Source organism: Danio rerio, chromosome 12 (genome assembly GCF_052040795.2).
Source record: "Danio rerio strain M-AB ecotype USA chromosome 12, GRCz13ab, whole genome shotgun sequence".
In the NCBI taxonomy this organism is placed as follows: Eukaryota; Metazoa; Chordata; class Actinopteri; order Cypriniformes; family Danionidae; genus Danio; species Danio rerio.
In genome coordinates, this window is record NC_141032.1 from 42663430 (window position 1) to 42680942 (window position 17513).

Genomic DNA, 17513 nt, shown 5'->3' on the forward strand with positions numbered 1-17513 from the left:
TTTGTAATATTTTTGGAATATTTTATTTGTTGTTGTCTATTACATGAACAGTAGGTTTGAGGTCTGTTAACATCACACATGGATAAAGCATCAAGCAAAGACATGAATAGACATTGTGCATTACTATTCGTGTGAATGCTGCACCACCAATGATGCAATTTGCACGAATGAAGCATCGCAAATTGAGCGTTTTGTGCATTTGCTGTTCTTCACACGTCAATTGCTCGAGTTGGAAAATTATGAACTTTAGTGCAAATTTATGTCACGTTAACCAATCAGGAGCTTGCTCTAGAATGGGCGTGATCATGACGTAGCTCCTGTTGTTGGTGTCCCGAAGGCCTTCCTAAAAGCACATAAAGAACAGTTAGTGTGAATCCCAATTCTATCAATTCTATGCGGCACTTCATTTGCAAGGATTGCGTCACCTGTGATGCCTCATTCACATGAATAGCGCCGCAGAATGTCTATTTACGTCTTTGCTTGACGTTTCAATGGCATCTGATGTGAATGCACCATTACAAGTATCCAACTTTCCTCAAACCATCGTCTTTGTGTTCAGAAGAAAAAAGAAAGTCAAATAGGTTTGCAACAGGTGAAGAATTTTCAACTTGGGGGGGAACTATGCCTTTAATAGACAACAACAAAAAATAAAATGTTATTTTGTGATTTTTTTTTTCATGCAAGCCACGTCTTGTGTAAACACCCCAAAAAATTGACTTCGGTAATATAAGTTTCTTCAACTATGGATTTAACAATTAAAGGCTCTAAGCTTTCTTCAAAAAGCCTACTTTTGTGTTCAGCAGAATAAAAACACTTGTTTGTAACCATTCTAGGGTGAGTAAATAGGAAATATATATTAATAATATAGAATATATAATGAATATTTATCTGAACCATCCCTTTAAATGAAAAACAGAGGGCCCATATTATTATAACTGCCACATTATTACATGTACTATTTCGATCCCCTAAATAAATGTCTTTAAAATAAAAAAGTCAAACTGAATTGTCTTTGCAATAACAAATATGCAGAATATCACTGCACTAACAAGCACGACCAAAACAAATCTGTGTCAGGAACCATGTGTTTCGCAATCATAAGAAACTCTAAAAGTTTACTTTTCGTCTAAATGCATGCTTGGCCCACATTAATCATTAATATTCATTCTTGGCACATCTGCCAAAACAAGCATTCATCTGCGCTCTGACATGATGATGCTTCTAGCTGTATTGACAGCGAACTACTATAAAAAATGAATAGCTTGGCAAAGGCCACATCAATTTACTGACCCAATTTTCAGAGGACACGAAGGCCGAAATCCGCTTATTCTGTCGCTTAAATGACTTTCGGGATCATAACCATTCAAAATAAGCTACCTCATGCTCTGGAGAGATTAAAAAGTCCGGTCATAAGTCATGCGATTCATTAGGTCAAAAATAACTGACCGAGAAGGATCGCTCATGCCCGAGCCAAAAGAATCAGTCCATGCAAGATGAGGTTACGTCATTAACTTATATGATTAAAAAAATGCAACCATTTATCCATTTGATTATATATTATATCTATATTAACAAATGATATGTTATATGCCGCCAAAATAATGCAAGCGACTTTACATCCAATCCATATTAGATTTATAAAACGAATTACCCGCTGAACTGCATAAAAAGATGTAAAACCATTAAACATCAATGAAGCTCATAAGTAAATGTATTAACATTGACAGTTCAGGATGACAAATGTCTCTGCAAGGACAGTTCCCTGGCCGGCTTTCCCAGAGCATATAAAACAGGATTACAGTATCCAGACAGTATGGATCAATGTGACCTCTGTATGAATACCACGAGTGAGAAGAGAGGGAGAGAGAGAGAGAGAGAGGATAGAGAGCTGTCTGTTGAGCTCACCACGTGACAATATCCCACAAGTGTCCAGCCTGTGAATCAAGCTCAGGATGCAATGAGAAAGACAGATGTTTGACACTGAGCTGTGCTGTAAGATCAGCCTTTCTATGCACAAACCTGCTGTTCTGACATCAATTCAAAAGAAAACAATGATGCACAAACTGATGTACTTGTACACTCTTATGTAACCTCTCTTTTTTGCACATTCCTATTAACCACACTCAAAATGTGAACTTTCTCCTACTTCAAATCTATTTCTTTACCATAAAACCCATTTTGTTTACCATCCAGTCTCAATTCCCAAGGATAAAATCAAGCCTCGTCCATTTTCATCTGAAAGATGTCAGATTATGGATTTAAAATGAGTTGCAAATCCCATTTAATATTGACTTTTAAATTCACCATGAAATCAAAACTGACTTTTTCAATGAAATATTAAAGTACTTGTTAAATGATTTATTTGAAGGTTTACATGCCATCGGAATTGTTAAAGGGCTCCTATTACACCACTTTTACAAGATGTAAAATATGTCTTTGGTGTATCTGAGCATTCTGTTTGAAAAAGGTAACATCAAATTCTCCAAAACTATTCATCATTAATTCATATTTGGAATCATCATCAACTGTCTCCTAACTTTAGGTTCTAAATGTTTCAATCACACAAAATCTGCATTTAATTAGGTAGCCCAATCTAATGTGTATGCTAACTCAAAGGTAAGTTTTGCACATCTACTTTCAGCAAATGAGACAGTATACAAGTTAAAAAATACACTGGTAAAATACTACTGTACAAAACAAACCTGATTTAACATCCACAAACTGGGACTTCTGTTGTGTGTTTTAAGCAGCTTTGTACAAAGTTGTACTGAAACTATGCGGCTGTGGTGGTTAAAAATAGGGCAGCACGATTCTGGCTTAAATGTGAATCAAATTTATTTTTTATTTTTTATTTTTATTTTTTGCTTAAAAATAAAGTTCATGGTTTTCTCACGATTCTTTAGATGTAAAATAAAGGTTAATATGAGTAGGCTATTATTATTGCTAATTCTCAAACATATCGTCACCTTGGAATTAGAGCTGCACAATTAATCGTTAAAAGATCGCGATCTCGATTCGACCCCTTAGACCAGGGTTCACCAATCTCGGTCCAGGAGGGCCGCTGTCCCTGCAGGGTTTAGCTCAAACTTGCCTCAACACACCTGCCTGGGTGTTTCAAGTATACCTAGTAAGACCTTGATTAGCTTGTTCAGGTATGTTTAATTAGGGTTGGAACTAAAATCTGCAGGACACCGGCCCTCCAGGAACAAGTTTGGTGACCACTGCACTAGACGATCTTAATCCAGCATTTCTACGATTCTGCCAATGAAATTTTCAAGTTCAGAAAAGAGAAGCAAAGGCGGCTGCACGAGTCTTTTCATTGTTTCACATACGATGCTCTGTGACATTGACACCTCCAAATGATGTTGAATGAGTCACATACTGTATTTTTAAGGTATAATTCACCTAAAAATGTCTTTTTTGTCTTCATATAATGATGTTTTCGCGGCCGGGAAATCACACGTGACGTGAGCTGTTATCACAGAGAGGCCGCGCGCACACGTCTACTTTAGTGAACAGAACCTGCATATGTTTCGAGTAACAGGTAATACAGCTGTAAATAATATTCTGTTTGTGGCGCAGAGTGATCGTTTGGGAGCTGCGCGCGAAGTATTAACAGCTCTTGGCAGTCAAAATGAAACTGAAATTGTGCACTTCATTTAAATGATCATATCGCATTTTAAAGTTATGATTGCGACAAGCATTTGATGTTTTTTCTTTCATAGCGAACACACAGTTGTGCATGAAAATAAATGTTTACAATGTCAGTATAAGTCATTATGGTGGACTTAACCAGACTTTCAATATGTCCTGTTTGTTAATTCACAGTAAAATGATGACATCTGAATATAAGCATTCATAATTATAAAGTTGAATTATTATGTTAAAACATTTGCTTGTCATTTGTCATTGACAGCATTATTAGACCATTTGATTTCTCTGGTAAAATCAGACATTTGTCATTATCAGATTTCTTCTTGCATTGTATTCAACATTAGGCTATTTAAGCTAGTGTAGCTGTATTGACACTGGTAAACATTTATTTTCATGCACAACACTGTTTTAGCTATGAAAGAAAAAAAAAAACATATCAAATGCTTGTCATAATATTTAAAACTTTATACTTGTTTTTCACCGCCTATGCAGGATCTGTACACTAAAGTAGCCGTCATTGGCATTCTCGGTAGTAAACAAACAGCTCGCAGTCAGCTCACGTGTGATTTCGTGGCCGTAAATACTTCATTTCATGAAGACAGAAATTACATTTCTGGGTGAATTATACCTTATAAACACAGTAGGTGACACTTTTAACGTCATTTGAAGGTGTTCATGTTCCTGTGAAGACTTGTGCGACCGCCTTTAAGCTTCTCTCCTGACCTTGAAAATATAATTGGCTGAATAGTAGAAATGCTGGATTAAAATCATGTGTAGGGTCGAATCAAGATTGTGATCTTTTTTCGATTAATCGTGCAGCCCTAGTTCAAAACATTACATTTTATTGTTTTTTTTTTTATTATTATAAACATGCACTATTTTAAAATTGTTTTTAACTTGTAAAACTCATTATTGAGGTGCTGCTGATCATAGAGAGTTGGAACAGATCTTTTAATTCCAGTTTCTTTGCAAATCCTTTTTTTGTGGACATGTTTATATGCGTTACTATAGAGACATGTTAATATATGCCTATCCATTTGCTGTATAAGACTAACAGAAAAATGTCATATACACTGAGGATGGCTTAAGGGTGAGTAAATTATGGGGTAATTTTCACTTAAAACCTGAATTATATTTCTTTACTTTATTTATTCATTTAATTTTTAACATTTGAATCAACTATTTATGAGTCTCATGTTTAATTTTAAATGAATCAGTTGTTTTGAACAAATTGTTTGAATGGATGGTTCTTGACTTGTACTTTTTGTGTTTTGTTTTGTTTTTTTACCAGCTACCAGCCCAAAAACACACTCAGCAAAATATAAAATGAAAACTGATCATTATCCAAAAAATTCCAAAGAAAGCTGAGGTAGTCTTATTTTTGTCAATATTGCAAAACCCTACAATACAACCAAGTTATGTTTTTTACTTCTTGTTTAAGAAATCATTTCTATTAGATACTGTATGCATCATGATAGGCAAGGTATGATAATTATAACTTCTATTCGATGCTCCACAGCAAATGCAAAAGCACTTTTCTAACAACACACACACACACACACACTTTATTATAACGGATAATCAATAATAACTGAATCAGTGTTTTATAATTGCATCATACTAACTAGCAGAGAACCTCAACAGCATCAATAAAACAGCTATGTGAATCTCTCCAATGGCATGTGAATCATTAAATGCATCATAACCAATCAAACAGCCAGAGTCATTAAATATTAGTCAAATCGATTATTTTCATAACTGAATAACACATATGATAATCAGATTTTTATTTCCTGCACAGTAGAGCTTAACCGGCAAGAAACAGCTCCGAGTACAGGCAGAGAGAGACGACATGACAGTGTTTCTATTTTTAAAAATAAACACAAACATTACTCAGACATCAATCAACACATGGCAATACGACAATGCGCGACATCTGTGGGATCCAGTAGGTGGAGAGACAGAAAAAAAAGCGGAAAAGCTTTCAGATTGTTAGTAGATTGAGAACATTACAGTGCTTTTTACCAGTCTAGTTCTTTTTTTTAAACTAATTGTCCATTTCAAAGACTATGACAAGTATTTCTAATTAAAAAAGAAAGGTTATACATCATTATTTTATAATAAAGCACATATTTTTCAATACAGAATCCACTCTATATTTGCAAATGGCTGGATGAAGCAACATACTGAAATTAGCGGGATTTCCATACTGAAAATCAATGGACACATGGATAATGTTTGAAAACATTACAGCTTTTTTACCTAGTTCTTTTTTTAACCAGTTGTCCATTGCAAAGATTATGGGAAGTATTTTTACTTCAAAAACAATAGTTGTATGTCATTATTTTATAATAATGCATATTTTTCAATACAGAATGCACTGTATGTTTGCAATTGGCTCGATGAAGCCATAATATACAAAATTGAGAACAAATATCACCTAGAAATGACCACCTTTAAATGTACTAGCAACTGAAAATCCACCCAAAATTACTCTGAACATCATAATAATTGCACATTTGTATGCATGTAAAATACATGTGATTAATGTGTGTTTGGTTCTTGCAATATGGTGTTGTTATGAACCTAAAATCTATAAAACTATATTAGGAGGCAGTCCTTATTTCATGAATCATCTCTGCATATTTCCACACACAAGATTTCCAATAGTTTCTGTTCCATACTGAAAATCAATGGACACATGGATAATGTTTGAAAACATCATAGCTTTTTTTACTTTATTTTTTTACTTTATTTTTACTTTAAAAAAACATTGCTTATATATCATAATTTTTTAATAATCTACATATTTTGAAATACAGAATCTACGGTATGCTTGCTATTGGCTGGATAAATCAACAAAACAAAAATTAAGAAAAAATATCACCTATAAAATGTACAAGCTATTGAAAATCCCCCCAACCTAACTCTGAGCATCATAAGAGTTGCACACATATGTAGGTATATATGTAAAATGCTACTATACATGTCATTATTGTCTATTTCTTGCAATATGGCGCTGGTATGAACCTAAAATCTATAAAACTATATTAAGAGGCAATCCTTATTTTGTGAATCATCTCAGCACATTTCCACGAACAACATTTCCCATAGATTCTGTTCCATACTGAAAATCAATGAACACATGGATAATGTTAGAGAACATCATAGCTTTTTTACCAGTCTATTTCTTTTTTAACTAGTTGTCCACTGCAAAGACTATTGAAATAATTTTTAATTTTAAAAAACAATGGTAATTCGTCATTATTTTATAATAATGCATATTTTCATAACAGAATGCACTGTATGTTTTGCAATTGGCTCGATGAAGCCATAATATAGAAAATTAAGAACAAATATCACCTATTGATGACCATCTATAAATGTACTAGCAACTGATAATCCACCCAAAATTACTCTGAACATCATAATAATTGCACTTATGCATGCGTGCATGTAAAATGCATGTGAATAATGTGTGTTTGGTTTTTGCAATATGGCGCGGGTATGAACCTAAAATTTATACAACCATATTAGGAGGCAATCCTTATTTTGTGAATCATCTCTGCATATTTCCACGCACAAGATTTCCCACAATTTCTGTTCCATAATAAAAATCAATGGACACATGGATAGCCTCCAGTTGAAACCATGCCCATTCGTTTAGCTCTGACTCAATAACTCGCAAGCTTTTTCCACACATTTGAGTCTGCCTTCTGTGCTCACTTTTTTTTCTCTGTCTGTGCTAGAGCAACATTAGCTAAAAGGGAACATTGACCATGATGAACACATACAGTCACCACCATATTATAACATAAGCCATGCACTAATGCTCTGGTGAAGGGAAGGACAGGTTTGGTTATGGTGGTGAAATTAGACTAAGGTAATCTGTGTGTTCTCTCTGCCATCAGCTTTGGAGTGTAGCCTACTGTCACTCAACATAACCAACACACCTGCTATTTTCTCTCTTCCTCTCTCTCTCTCTCTACCACTGTTTCTCTTTCTCTACCTCCAGCATCCTTCTCAACAAATAGCAAAATGTCAGAATACTGATCTGAACATTCAAATGCCGACCAACATACTGTACCATTCACAGTCTGTTTAAAGTCCCAGACAGACAGACAGACAGACAGAGATGGATGGATGGATGAATAGATGGATAGATAGATAGATAGATAGATAGATAGATAGATAGATAGATAGATAGATAGATAGATAGATAGATAGATAGATAGATAGATAGATAGATAGATAGATAGATAGATAGATAGAGTAAAAATGTGGCAATATACCATGTCTTTTTCAGTATAGCGTTTGCTTTTGTTTTCATACTCAGTCGAAAAACTCGTTTAGCCTACCTGAAGTTCCTCAAGCTCCTCGTGCAGTGGGGTCTGTTCGGCTACTTCTACTTCACAAGATATCTTCCGTAACTGGGAAAACACTGGATGAATTTTGAGTTTGTTTCTGTGGACTGTGGGCAAAATATCCACGTTTTTCAGATCATGTCCTGCTCTAAAATAACGCTAACCGCTTCAAACGACTCAGCGGCGCAGGAGTGAGTGATTGAACTGAATCGCGAACCGATTCGCATGGTTTCCCATTCCGGCTGATGAAATAACAAGAAAAAAAAACGCTCATTTAAAATCCTCACAATTGTAGATTTTTAGTTTTGAAACTGAAGCTCCTTACTTTTCATAAGAATTGTGCTCACGCTGCTTTAAAAAGTCGAAGATAAAATGATTCCGCGCGTGAGTGTTTGAACAGTTCAGTGATTCGCTAGATCTGAACAGTGTTGCCAACTTAGCAATTTTGTTGCTAGATTTAGCAACTTTTCATACTACCCTGGCAACTTTTTTCAAAAAGCACCCAGCATCAAATTGACAACAAAAAGTGACTTAAAAGCCAGCAGGCTTCATTTAGTAAATTGCTAGCTCAGATTGTTTTTTTATAACTGTAAACTTACTGACTTATTTGTTAACATGTTGTTGGAAATTTAGGTAGCAATAAATTCCAATAGCGCTCTAATTTTTGTCACTTTAACAAATGTGTTCATTTCACAAGTTAAAAAGAGTAAGTACACAAGCTGTGATTGTTTAAAAGAATGTATACCTGTTCATTATCAGTTATATTTAAAAAGAAAAACATCTTATCAAAAAGTGTTTGTATTACTTGTACAAATAGTCAACTATATTTTTATACAAATCTAAATGGACATATTTCAAATAATGTTTTTGCTGAGATGGCAAGTCAATTTGAGAAAACATTAATTATTTTTTATACTACATAAAGATGTAGTTTTGAATTGGGATTACGCAATATTGTCATCACGCAAAGTAATATCATAATAAGAACCTATTTATTGGGCAGCTGGATGTAATGTTTTAATATAATATACACGGCGCCTCAGAGAGTGGAGACATGACGGGCATATGCTTGTCAGATACTACGAGATAACGTCACTGATATGCAAATTAGTGCGTGATGTCATCTGGCAAAATTTAGCTACTTTTTGGGCAGGCTTTAGCTACTTTTCATTGTAAATAGTTAGCAACACTGGATCTAAAGTTAATAAGGCTATGCTAACATATTGTCGGTGATAATCCTTACGAATTTCTTTGCGTATATGAAAGTGTATTTCTCATTTTAAATTACCACAATAAATAAGCCTGTTAGGCCTAGTTCAGGTATGTCCAATAAAATATTTGCTAATTAATAAAAACAATACCATACAGAATTTGCTCAGGCTACTAGCTCACTACAAAATGTCCCCATGAAATGAAAAGTTAAGATTGCTAGCAAAGATTATCTGTAAGATGCATGTACTGCAAAATGTGCACTTACAGTAGGAGATAAACTCACAGTCTCACCTCTGAAAGCCTGTCTGGATCAGCAATTTTGATGACGGCAATTCTGTTTTGTCCCAACCTGTTTTCCAGTTTCTTTGGAAATGTTACAGACGCATTAAACAAACGCTGTATGTTTTGATGCTGGTATGCTGGTCTCAATGCTGGTCTTGCTGGTTTTGTCCTGAACAGCCTCGAGACCAGCAAGACCAGCATTGAAACCAGCAACCCCAGCACTGAGACCAGCATACCACCATCAAAACATGTCTTACCAGCATATGCCAGGTTGTTCAGCAGGGAAATAAACAATAAAATGAAATAGTTAAACGTTATTTGTTACAAATAAAAGAGTCCGGATTGTGGTGGTGGTCCAAGGATAAACACTTGGTGGGAAGGATTTGGCCCACAGTCCTGACTATCACTGAATTGTGGCTCGGCTCTATCTTCTGCTCGCACACAAAACCAACATCTGTGTCCCCGAGGCCATTTTCTTTCCAACACTGCAGTGTAAATCCCTCGCTAGGTTTGAAAATGCTTACAATGGACATCGTCTTGTTTGAGCAGTCATTACACATATGTGGTTGTGTTATTTAGAAACTGAAGCTCCCCTGATTGCTCATAAGAATCGTGTCTAAATAAGCCAATTCTGCCTCGCATTAGTTTAGAATTAGGGTTCATTCAGGTCTGATTAGCAGTGCAATTCAGTTTGTCTGTGAAGATGATTACAGTCAATGGCTGATGTGTGTGTGAGGGCACGCTGTTTTTCTGCTTCAGTCTTCATCTGTTTTTTTCTTCTTTTTTTTCTTCTACAGATGGAGATCTTGCTCTGCCTGCATTGAGTGGATCTTGTTTTACCATGTTTACTAGAGTGTGTCAACAAGAACAGTATCCTAAGTATTAAAGTTTATTCATTTATTCATTCGTTTTATTTTCAGCTTAGTTCCTTTATTAATAAGAGGTCGCCACAGCGGAATGAACCACCAACTTATCCAGCATATGTTTTACTCAGCGGATGCTCTTCCAGCTGCAGCCCAACACTGAGAAACACCCATTTTCTTTCATTCACACTCATACACTATGGCCAATTTAGCTTACCCAATTCAACTATAGTGCATGTCTTTGGACTGTGAGGGAAACCGGAGCACCCGGAGGAAACCCACACTACCACGGGGAGAACATGCAAACTCCACACAGAAATGCCAAATGACCCACATGGGGATCAAACCTGCAACCTTATTGCTTTGTGGTGACTACCCACTGTGCCACTACGCTACCCAAATATTAGAGTTTATTCATTCATTCCTTTTCTTTTCAATTTAGTCCCTTTAATAATCTGGGGTCGCCACAGCGCAATGAACCGCCAACTTATCCAGCATGCTTTACACAGTGGATGCCCTTCCAGCTGCAACCCATGACTGGGAAATTAAAGTTTGATATCAAATGTTTTTCTACAGGTACAGTGACAACTCAAACTGTGTTTTCTGTTAAAGTTCCTTATTAAATTCCCACCTTAAAGCCAGGGGCGTAACAACTGAGGGGGATGTTGGGGATACGCTCCCCTCACTTTTAGAGACAGACCATTTCTAAACAAGTAATTAAGAATGTAAACTTTTGGATTTCATACATCCTATCATACATTGCTATTTACAGACAGGGCCGGCGCCTCCATAGAGGGGATCTAGGCGGCAGAATAGAGAGGCCGGCGTCCCCGACACTACCCTCACCACCCACGCCCTCAGTTATATCCACGTATAGGGCAGCAGAATAAAGAGGGCACCCCCCCTTTTACTTTAGGGTTGAGGGCGGTGTGACCGTCCTTTGCCTAGAGCTGCAGTTCAACTTGCTCCGGCCCTGTCTACAGATCATTCAAAAACTGCTGTACAAGGTCTGAAAAGTCAGATGACAAACCCACTAGAGGGATCTGTTCACATTTTTGGGAATCTGAAATAAGTTGCCTAGGGTGTTTTGTTGCATGTTTCAGATACAAATTCTTCTTCTACATGTCCACGAGAAGGCTGATCACTGTACTAACCCCTTCCCTAAGTGTTTTGAGTAGTAAACATAGAGAAAAGAGCACTGCAGTTACATATTTTTTGTTTTGATTTTGCATTGCTGTAACCTCCTTTGAGGAACCTTGCTTCACCATACTGGAATCTGGGTCCTCTGCATCAAAAGTACAATGCCATACAAAGTGAGCTCTTTAACAATTTGACCACGTCAGAAAAGTTGCATTTAGGGTTCATTTAGAGTATGATTCTTTCTTTTTTTTTTTTTTTTTGTAGCAGTCAGATTATTATTTTCAATCTTTCTTATCCTGTAAGCATTTACTGAACTCCAAAAACATCCAAAACATCAGTAATTTCCATTAAAGCAATTTTACTATATTACTGAGTCTGTGGGGTTCCAATCATGCTGTAAACAAATATTAAGGATTTTTGCAGAAAATGGTAAAAGCAAATTTCATATTATATAAGGGGCATCATGGTGGTACAGTGGGTAGCACAATCGCTTCACAGCAAGAAGGTCGCTGGTTCAAGCCTTGGTTGGATCAGTTGGCATTTTTGTGTGGTGTTTGCATGTTCTCCCCATGCTCATGCGGCTTTCTTCTGGGTGGTTCGGTTTATAGCACAGTCCAAAGACATGTGCTATAAGTGAATTGGGTAGGCTAAATTGTCTGCATAGTGTATGTGTGTGAATGAGTGTGTGTGGATGTTTCCCAGTGATGGGTTGCAGTTGGAAGTTGGTGGTTTATTCCACTGGGCGACCCCAGACTAATAAAGCCAAAGTCAAAAAGGAAATATATGAATGAAAATATATATATATATATATATATATATATATATATATACATACAGTGTATACATATTTTTTCTATTATTATTTAATTAAATTATTTTTTACTATATTATTTTTTATAAATTATTTGTATACACAAATAACTTTAAAACAACAACATAACAAAGGAAAAATATTTTATTTTTAGTGCAGTGTTGTCGTGTAAACAAACCCTCTAGCAACAATTCAGCAATACACTCTCCACAGCATCATACTGGATTTGCTCCACTCACATCTTTTTTATTTTTATTTTTCTCAGAAAATGCAAAAATGTAGTTTGGGATTCAAAAAATGTCATATACTACTCAGGTTTCTCCCTCGCTCCATCTCTAGAGAGCAAAAAGAGAAAGTGTGGATTTTCCCCCTTGTATACCAGAGTGTGTCAAAATGGGAGAGCAACTGTCAGTCTAACAGGAATCAGAACTCTCTCTCTCTCTCTCTCTCTCTCTCTCTCTCTCTCTCTCTCTCTCTCTCTCTCTCTCCCTCTGTGTGTGTGTGTGTGGCTGTAGTCTAGTTTTTTAGGTGGCATATTCCTCATCTCTATTGTTTTTTTCATGGAAACAGATGAGCTTACAATGTTTTGATACGTTCATGTAATATTACATATAGTGGGTGTTTGATATTTGGTAATATTACAAAAAAGCATCAGAATCATTAGTTTTAATTCTCTGGAAAACCCAATAAGTTCAAACATTGCTCCTGTAGCATTAAACAATAATAGACATATACACTAATAGCATAAAAAAACATTAATTTAATCTGTATTAAGCAAGTAATTAACCATCATCTTATCCAGCACATATTTTACGTAGCGGATGCCCTGGGGAAATTAAGTAAGTTAAGAAATGTTATTATTATTTGTCCTGATATTTTGAAATGTGATTTTTAATAATATATGTAGTTTCATTTGAGCACACATCTCAGCCAAACAGCAAAAAGGGCAAACATATATATATTAAAAAAGTCACATTGACTGTCTTATGAATGAATAATTGTCTGATTATGAGCTGATTTGCTCGAAACATTACATGCCTTCACTATAAAAAAGATGTCTGCAAATCTGTTGCAAGCAATTTATATGTGTTGAATTTAAACAAACAAATTAACTTTAGTAATAAGTAAGTATTAAGTATTTAAGTAAAACTTAATTTAGTAACTTAATTTGTTCATTTAAATTCAGCCCAATCAAATTTACAACCACTTAACTTAAATAAATAATAGCAAATCCAAGGAATCATCTTTGAATCCTTTTTTCCAGTGTTTTCTCAGCCTTTTAAACTTAATAAATTGGCATTTTTGGAGATTTGGTGTTGCCACTGTTTTATTGCTTGCACTTTTTAATTTGTTGCATGTTTTTATTAACATTTAAAATATTAATCACAAAAAAACATTAAAACAAACCAACAGACAATGCCCATTTTAACAATGCAATGCTAAAGAAATAATAAAATTAATAAAATAAATAAATAATTAGAATGATAATAATAATAATAACAATAAGTAAATAAATAAAAAAATTAAAAACATATAAAGATAAAATAATAGTATAACAAAATAAAAACATTAAATAATGACATAGGCATTATGGTGGCGCAGCAAGAAGGCCATTGGTTTGAGCCTCGGGTAAGTTGGCATTTCTGTGTGGAGTTTGCATGTTCTCCCGGTATTCGTGTGAGTTTCCTTCAGGTTAGCCTCACAGTCCAAAGATATGCGTTATAAATTGGGTAGGCTAAATTGTCCGTAGTGTATGTGTTTGAATGGGAGTGTATGGTTGTTTCCCAGTGACGTGTTGCAGCTGGCAGTGCATCCGCTAAGTAAGCCATATGCTCCATAAGTTGGTGGGTCATTCCACAGTGGCGACCCCAGATTAATAAAGGAACTAAGCCGAAAAGAAAATGAATTATGACATACCACAACTCAAAATAAAGAAACACCAATAAAATCCTTAAAAAGTAAGTCCAGACTTACTAAAAAGCCTCAGTGGACATACAATATGAATGACAATATGTAAGGAATTCTAAGTGAATTATTTCCCTATTATTATTGTGCCACCTTTTTTAAGGATGGGTGTTTGCACTGATCCTGCATCAGTATATTTTTCCTGGCAGCAAAGGCTAAATAAATGATTGGTGAATTTAACAGGCAAACGTCCATCAGGCAGACCTAAAATCAAACATAATGGATCCGTTTTGGAATACTTTACATAACTTTCAGAATTTTGTCATTTACATATTTTACGAACATGATATATGTGATGTAAAAATATTTCAATTAAGTAATTCAGCTGTGTGACTAAATAGGTGGACAGATACTGGTGATGCATACATATTACACAGTGTGAAACCCTAAAAGTTAAGCTAACTTAAACCATTTGAGGAAACCAATAGCAACAAAACATTTAAGTTCAAAAAGTACTGTGAACTTAATCCATTTAAGTAAACGAAGTAAAACCCAATAAATAAAGAGAACTCAAACCACCTGAGTACTCTAAAACTCTAAAAAAGTTAAGACAACTCAAATCGTTTGAGGAAACCGATTGCTAGAAATCATTTGAGTTAAATAACTAATCTATATGAGTACTGTGAACTTACTCCATTTAAGTTGTAATGAGGTATTAAATGAACTCATTACCTTCAACACTGAGTTCAAAACTCTTTTCAAATGTGTAGAATTAACTTTAAGTCAATTTTGAGTAAACTACACTCAATTTTTAAAGTTTACTGTTGGGCTTTGCAGTGCAAGTATCATTCGATTTTCTTTTAGATTATTTAACTTCCTTTTAGGCCCTCTTGATTTTAAAATAATTCTTCAATTTTCACTTTAACCATTGTTTTTATTAATTTAAAATAATACATCATCTTAGTTGGTCATGTACATTACGATATAAAACATGATAATGAGCTGACAGTACAGTACATTCTGTGTTTGTTTCCAGATCTATTTCTTGAAGTACAGTACAGTTAACTACAATAACCCTGATTATGCCTCTAAGCATTTTGCATAATTAAAAAATAATGATAAAACATAAATCTATAGCTTTCTTGGTAGTTATTTTAATTATGCATCCTATAAATACACCACAAGTACATAGAGACAAACAGACGCTTTTGAGAAACGTGTTTTTTTAATAAATGTTTTCCATTAAGGTTGAAAAGGGAACACGCCGACACCATTTCACCTTTAACGGCAGCGAGGAGGAGATAATTGAAACGAACAGAAGTGAATTAAGGGATCAGACAGTGGTACATAATGAGGCGGGAGGACAGAAAGCCCAGATTGTTGTAAGTCATGAGCCCCAGACGCGGACAGACACGCAGCTGGTCCTCTGAGAGTAAAACGGGTTGGATATTGGAGGTTTTTGGTCCGCTGCAGACAGCAGGAGACTTCGATTAACTCGCTCACTAATGACCCTAACACACCTGAGTCCTTCATTTCTTCTTTCCCCCTGAGGAAAACACACTGGACACTGGCGGACCATGGCAGACACTTCAGTTCACATTTAAAGGACAAAAAAAAAAGCACAAAGAGCTAGAAGAGGAGACTGATTTACTGAAAAAGAGAACATAGATCTTCAAAAACAGATATGACTTTAATAGTTTGATTTTTACGACATTGAAAATGTTTATTTTATTTCCAATGCTTCTTAATGTTCTGAATAAAGAAAATAATATTTTAATCTTTACCATTCAACTTCAGATTTAATGTGTTACTCACATTTATTTTAATTGTTTGTGAAATGTACACACTGCAAACCATTCTGTGAAAATGAATAAATGAAACACTGTTAAATATTATAATAATCATAATAGTAAGAAAAAGAAGAGGAAGAAATACAATTCTTTAAAAAAAATCATTATATAAAAAAGTTAAAGTTTATAAAAAATAAAATGTAATCAAAATGTATCCATTAATAATTTAACATTTATAATTCTTAATTATATTAATTATACTTGGACATTATCTATAATTTAATATAAAATGACTTTTATATATCTTAATTAATTCAAGCAAAAAAAAAATAATAATAATATTAATGATGATGATGATAATAATAATAATGATGATGATGATGATGATGATGATGATACAATAATGCCTTATAAACAAAATAATATACAAAGCAAAATAAATAATAAGTTAAATCAAAAAGTCCTGAATGTAAAATAGAAAAATTAATTAATAATCAATAAATAAATAAAATTATATAAAACAACAAGAATAAAAAAAAATGATAATAGTTGTTGTTGTTGTTGTTACTACCAATAGTATAATAATAATAATACTGATAATAATAGTTGTTGTTGTTGTTAATATTACTACCATTAGTTTAATAATAGTAATAGTAGTTGTAATAATAATAATAATAATAATAATAATAATAATTAAATAATAATAATAATAATAATAATAATAATAATAGCTGTTGGTATGGTTGTTGTTGTTACTACTAATAGTTTAATAATAATAATAACAATAATAATAATAATAATAATAATATTGTACATTTTTTATATCACTAGAATTATTTTTTTTTTTTTAAATAAAATAATAGTATTAATTTGTATTTAAATTAGGGTTGTCATGGACATTGAAATAAAACTATATATGTCATATACTTTATTCATATTTATATATGTATTTACACCAAATTCGGCTCAGGCCTAATACTCTCTCAGGCAGCAGACAGAGCAGGGCTTGTTAACCAGACTCCCTGCATTGCAGAATCATTCTAACTGTGCTGCTGTGTTGTATTCACTGCTCCCCAATGAGTCTCACTTGTCATTCAATGGATATTCGAAATCAGTGAATGAAACCCGCTGAACAGATTCACAGAAAACCCCATAACTGTGCTTTTTAACACAGTGTTGTGGCAAGATAACAAGGCCAATATCTGTGCAGCAGTTCTGACAAGAGGCACATCAAGTTGCTCATGAGGCAAAAAAAAAAAAAAAACCCTTCTGAATGCAAGACCGAGTTTATTTTATTTATTAAGCATTTTTACAGATGCTTACACGTGTCTGGCTGCAATACATCTTTTTTAAACATCCATCCATCCACGGCAATGTCTCTATACACATTCCTAATGCACAGCAAAAATACTTCTAAGATAAACACTTGTAAGAAAGTACAAATGAATAACTTTTTCCAAGGTTTGTGCCACTAAATTGTCTAGAAATATTT

The 17513-nt window shown here is 34.3% G+C and overlaps 2 long non-coding RNA genes across 2 annotated transcripts; one reads left to right on the plus strand and one right to left on the minus strand.

The window, feature by feature from the left end:
* Positions 1 to 204: 204 nt before the first annotated feature.
* Positions 205 to 8245, minus strand: LOC141376863 (uncharacterized). Its single transcript, XR_015504553.1, has 3 exons — positions 8013 to 8245; positions 426 to 547; positions 205 to 343 (listed from the first exon to the last, which is right to left on the minus strand). It is a non-coding gene; the product is annotated as an uncharacterized LOC141376863 (long non-coding RNA).
* LOC147834552 (uncharacterized) lies at positions 8232 to 16014 on the plus strand. Its single transcript, XR_015504568.1, has 2 exons — positions 8232 to 10391; positions 15479 to 16014. It is a non-coding gene; the product is annotated as an uncharacterized LOC147834552 (long non-coding RNA).
* Positions 16015 to 17513: the final 1499 nt, after the last annotated feature.